The sequence below is a fragment of the Carassius carassius genome, chromosome 6 (assembly GCF_963082965.1).
Source record: "Carassius carassius chromosome 6, fCarCar2.1, whole genome shotgun sequence".
Lineage (NCBI taxonomy): Eukaryota > Metazoa > Chordata > Actinopteri > Cypriniformes > Cyprinidae > Carassius > Carassius carassius.
The window spans coordinates 36,465,488-36,471,756 of NC_081760.1; positions in this window are offsets into that span (position 1 = coordinate 36,465,488).

Here is a 6,269-nt window from a genome sequence, read left to right on the forward strand (position 1 = left end):
TTGATCAAATAAACATTTATACAATAAAGGGATTTATATTGTTATAAAAGATTTCTATTTCAAATACATGCTGTTTTCTGAACTTTCTATTCATCAAAATATCCTAGGGGATATATTATGGTTTCCGCAGAAAAGAAATATTAAAGAAATATTAAATAAATGTTCCTTGAGCAGTAAATCAGTATATCAGAATGATTTCTGAAGATCGTGTGTCACTGAAGACTGGAGGAATGATGCTGAAAATACAGCTTTGATCACATTTTAAAATATATTTGCATAGAAAACACTTATGTTAAACTGTAATCCAATCCAAAAACATATAACATATAATATAAAGTCTTATTTTGTAATTAATAACACTGGGAAGTCCAAATCATTTGAGTGAAACAGCTTGTTCGGATGGTTGCCTCTTTGTGTTTTCTAGTTTTATTAGTTGTATTTAGTATAAATGCATCTTTTCAATTTAAGGCCAACACTCTAATTGAGATCCTCATTGTGCCAAATAAATACTGCTAACCAAGTAAAAATATCCAAAAACTATGACCACAAATTCATCTTCAAGTGATTTTCTGCTCAGTGTTAGTCTGTTCCAGACAGATCCAGCTCTGATGTGTTATATAAGTGATGCAGAAAACTTCACATCCAGAGGTGAAGGATCAGTCACAGATGGTGTGTGTGTGTGTACCTACTAAACCATATTTAGGTGACAAATTTGTACCCAAAAGTGAGCAAAACCTGATTTAAAAAAATCGCCAAAAACCTCCATTTGGGGACTTCCTGTGAGTACTATCTGTGTGTAAAAACAACAGAATTCTATGTAATGTACCATTTATTTAGATAGCTAAGTAAAATTTTAAATTCAAAGGGCATTAAAGTGTACGAGATGTGAATCTAAATTACATTTATTAACAGAGGAATATTACGTCACTTCTCTAGTAAGTGTGTGAATACTGTAGGCCAGGGATGGGTGATGAGGGCCAGAATTTCTTCTCATTTCTACCAAGGGGCCAGATTACTAATACATGTCTACACACCTTCTTACATCGTCTAACCCAGTTTGCTTTTTATTGAAGGAAATCAAAGTATAGTTAATTACATTTTTAAATTTAGCAAAAATACCATACAGACTTATGGAAAAAAATTAATTTGTTCTTTCCTCCAGGTTTCACTTTCGGAAAGGCATATATATATTGATTTCCAGGGTAACGGCAGTGACGGTTTTATTTGCTAATGTTAGTAGGCCTAATGTTTACGTTAGAGTGCACGGCCTACTGTGCTATAGTTAATCAGTGAGCGGTTGAAATCTAGTGACCTCTCCTGTTAGGAGACAGTATTAACATCATAAACTGAAGCAATCTTTACGTGACTGACTTTTCAAATGCTTTCAAATGGATCATCCGAGCCTAATATAATCCATGCGAAATATGACTGGAATTGAGAATCTTTGCTCTAGGTACATCATTTCATTTCAGAATATTCTTCAATATTTTGCAAGAGTGTTTGCAATAAAATGCATACAGTTGGAACATCCAAATACATGTCAACTCCACTGCATATTAGTTGAAAAAGACTCACGGATGAGAACAGACAGACAGACAGACAGATAGATACAGAGACAGACAGACAGACAGACAGACAGACAGATAGAGAGACAGACAGACAGACAGACAGACAGATAGACAGACAAACAGACAGACAGACAGACCGAGAGACAGATAGATAGAGAGACAGACAGAGAGACAGACAAACAAACAGACAGACAGACAGACCGAGAGACAGATAGATAGAGAGACAGACAGACAGACAGACAGACAGACAGACAGATAGAGAGACAGACAGACAGACAGACAGATAGATACAGAGACAGACAGACAGACAGACAGACAGATAGAGAGACAGACAGACAGACAGACAGACAGACAGATAGACAGACAAACAGACAGACAGACAGACCGAGAGACAGATAGATAGAGAGACAGACAGAGAGACAGACAAACAAACAGACAGACAGACAGACCGAGAGACAGATAGATAGAGAGACAGACAGACAGACAGACAGACAGACAGATAGAGAGACAGACAGACAGATAGAGAGACAGACAGACAGACAGACAGATAGACAGACAGACAGATAGAGAGAGATACTTAATTTACTGTATGTTTGGTTTGTTGTTGGCGGCTGTACTGCGTTTGAGCTCCGTCACTATATTCTTTTCATTGACTATTTTTAACTCAAAAATCAATTTTATACATCATCGTTTCAGTTTATATAACGTGTGAATATATCCTCTATTGTATTCTACAACAAAAACAATCAGAGCGCCTCGCTATCACTAGTTTTATTTTGATCTCCCGGGTCCGCTATTAGCTTTTAGCCCGTTAGCATCAGCGGCGTGGTTGCAGCTAACTGCGCTAACATTGCTAATACTATATTCACACACATTACCACTGCTGTACTCACTGTTACTTGCTTTAATGGCGGATGAATGTCTCCACTCTGTGCAGCTCGAGCTCGAGGCCGTGGGAAAGCAGATTCACGACCTGCGAATCTTATCGTAATTAAACCAGAAAAATGTAAAGTAAATGAACAAAAACAATTTTTAAAGTTTGGGCTCATAAATATTAGATCACTCACACCCAAAGCAGTTATTGTAAATGAAATGATCACAGAAAATAGTTTTGATGTACTCTGCTTGACTGAAACCTGGCTAAAACCAAATGATTATTTTGGTCTAAATGAGTCTACTCCACCAAACTACTGTTATAAGCATGAGCCCCGTCAGACTGGTCGTGGCGGGGGTGTCGCAACAATATATACTGATATTCTCAATGTTACCCAGAAAACAGGATACAGGTTTAACTCTAATACTTCTGCTAAATGTTATACTGTCAGACATGCAAAAGAAATCTAATGTATCAGATTCGCGACCTGGAGGTGAGGCAGGCCCAGCTGAGAGAGCGGAGAACCGCGCTGGAATCATCCCGGGCTGACGCTCACAAGTCCGGGGTAAGTATACAGCGATCTGCTAACAGTCCCACCACGTCTACTCCGTGTGTTTCTCTGCACAGGCCCGGTGCACCCAGGACGCGATCTTCCCAGATGTCCTTCACTGCGACGCCGGGACACCACGGACCCTGGGTGCATCCACAGCGGAGGACGCGAGCCGGGTCCCGGGCGACGACTTCTCCCCCTCCTGCCTTCGACATCTCCATCCGGAACCGCTTCGCTCCCCTCCGCGAGACAGGACGCGACGCTGTGATCATCGGAGACTCCATCGTCCGACACGTAAGTGCTACGTTAGCCGAAGGTAAAGTGCACACTCATTGTTTGCCTGGTGCTCGTGTTCTCGATGTTTCTGCGCAGATACCCGCGATCCTGAAGGTCGACGAGAGCCCCAGAGCGGTCGTGCTTCACGCCGGGGTTAACGACACCACGCTGCGGCAGACGGAGACGCTGAAGAGGGACTTCAGCAGCCTGATCGAGACGGTTCGCAGCACGACGCCCGCGGCAACAACCATCGTGTCAGGACCACTGCCCACGTATTGACGAGGACATGAAAGGTTCAGTAGACTTTTTGCTTTAAATGAATGGTTGTTGTCATGGTGTAAAGAACAGAAACTGCTATTTGTTAATAACTGGAATCTTTTCTGGGAGCGTCCTAGGCTGTTTTGCGCTGATGGATTACACCCCAGCAGAATCGGAGCGGAGCTGCTCTCTGACAACATCTCCAGGACACTTCGCTCCATGTGACTAGTAAGACAATTCTCTAATAACTATTATGATGAGTTTTGTTCCACCCGCTTATATGATAAAAGTACTTGTGCTGTAAAAACTATTAAGACTGTGTCTGTTCCCCGAATAGTGAGGTCAAAATATAATGTAGGATCTAGAAAAAATCTTATCGTAATTAAACCAGAAAAATGTAAAGTAAATGAACAAAAACAATTTTTAAAGTTTGGGCTCATAAATATTAGATCACTCACACCCAAAGCAGTTATTGTAAATGAAATGATCACAGAAAATAGTTTTGATGTACTCTGCTTGACTGAAACCTGGCTAAAACCAAATGATTATTTTGGTCTAAATGAGTCTACTCCACCAAACTACTGTTATAAGCATGAGCCCCGTCAGACTGGTCGTGGAGGAGGTGTTGCAACAATATATAGTGATATTCTCAATGTTACCCAGAAAACAGGATACAGGTTTAACTCTTTTGAAATACTTCTGCTAAATGTTACACTGTCAGACATGCAAAAGAAGTCTAATGTATCTCTTGCTCTGGCTACTGTGTATAGACCACCAGGGCCGTATACAGAATTCCTAAAAGAATTTGCAGATTTCCTCTCAGACCTTCTAGTTACAGTTGATAAGGCGCTAATCATGGGAGATTTTAATATTCACGTTGATAATGCAAATGGTACATTAGGACTTGCGTTTACTGACCTAATAAACTCCTTTGGAGTCAAGCAAAATGTCACCGGGCCCACTCATCGTTTTAATCATACACTAGATCTAATTATATCGCATGGAATCGATCTTACTGCTATAGATATTGTACCCCAATGTGATGATATTACAGACCATTTCCTTGTATCGTGCATGCTGCATATAACTGATATTAACTATATGTCTCAGCGTTACCGTCAGGGCAGAACTATTGTTCCAGCCACCAAAGACAGATTCGCAAATAACCTGCCTGATCTATCTCAACTGCTATTTGTACCCAAAAATACACATGAATTAGACGAAATTACTGACAACATGGGCACTATTTTCTCTAATACATTAGAAGCTGTTGCCCCCATCAAATTGAAAAAGGTTAGAGAAAAACGTACTGTGCCATGGTATAACAGTAATACTCACTCTCTCAAGAAAGTAACTCGTAGTCTTGGACGCAAATGGAGAAAAACTAACTTGGAAGTTTTTAAAATTGCATGGAAAAACAGTATGTCCAGGTATAGACAGGCTCTAAAAACTGCTAGGGCAGAGCATATCCACAAACTCATTGAAAATAACCAAAACAATCCAAGGTTTTTATTTAGCACAGTGGCTAAATTAACAAATTACCAGACGCCACCTGATTCAAATATTCCACCAACGTTAATTAGTAATGACTTTATGAATTTCTTCACTGATAAAATAGATAACATTAGAAATACAATAGCGAATGTAGATTCTACAGCGTCTAACACTTCAGTTTCATCCATCGCACCCAAAGATAAACTGCAGTGCTTTACAAATATAGGACAGGAAGAGCTAAATAAACTTATCACTGTATCTAAACCAACAACATGTTTATTAGATCCTGTACCCACTAAATTACTAAAAGAGCTGTTACCTGTAGCCGAAGAACCGCTTCTCAATATCATTAACTCGTCGTTATCTTTAGGTCACGTCCCAAAACCATTCAAGCTGGCGGTTATCAAGCCTCTTATTAAGAAACCAAAACTAGATCCTAGTGTACTGGCAAATTATAGGCCTATTTCAAATCTTCCATTTATGTCTAAAATTTTAGAAAAAGTTGTGTCTGCTCAATTGAGCACCTTCCTGCATAAAAATGATCTGTATGAAGAATTTCAGTCAGGTTTTAGGCCCCACCATAGCACAGAAACTGCACTTGTTAAAATTACAAATGACCTGCTTCTTGCGTCAGATCAAGGCTGCATCTCATTTCTAGTCTTACTTGATCTTAGTGCTGCGTTCGACACCATAGATCATGACATACTCATAGATCGATTACAAAACTATACAGGTATTCAAGGGCAGGCTCTAAGATGGTTTAGATCCTACCTGTCCGATCGCTACCATTTTGTTTACTTAAATGGGGTGTCATCTCATTTATCATCAGTAAAATATGGAGTGCCACAAGGATCCGTCCTAGGTCCCCTTCTATTTTCAATATACATGTTGCCCCTTGGTAATATTATTAGAAAATACGGAATTAGCTTCCACTGTTATGCTGATGATACTCAGCTATATATTTCAACGAGACCAGATGAAACTTCCCAATTATCTAAGCTAACAGAGTGTGTTAAAAATGTAAAAGATTGGATGACAAATAATTTTCTCCAATTAAATTCGGATAAGACAGAGATATTAATTATTGGACCAAAAAACACCACACAGAATCTTGTAGATTACAATCTGCAACTAGACGGATGTACTGTTACTTCCTCTACAGTCAGAAATCTGGGTGTTATATTGGACAGCAATTTGTCTTTTGAAAATCATATTTCCAATGTTACAAAAACCGCATTCTTCCATCTTA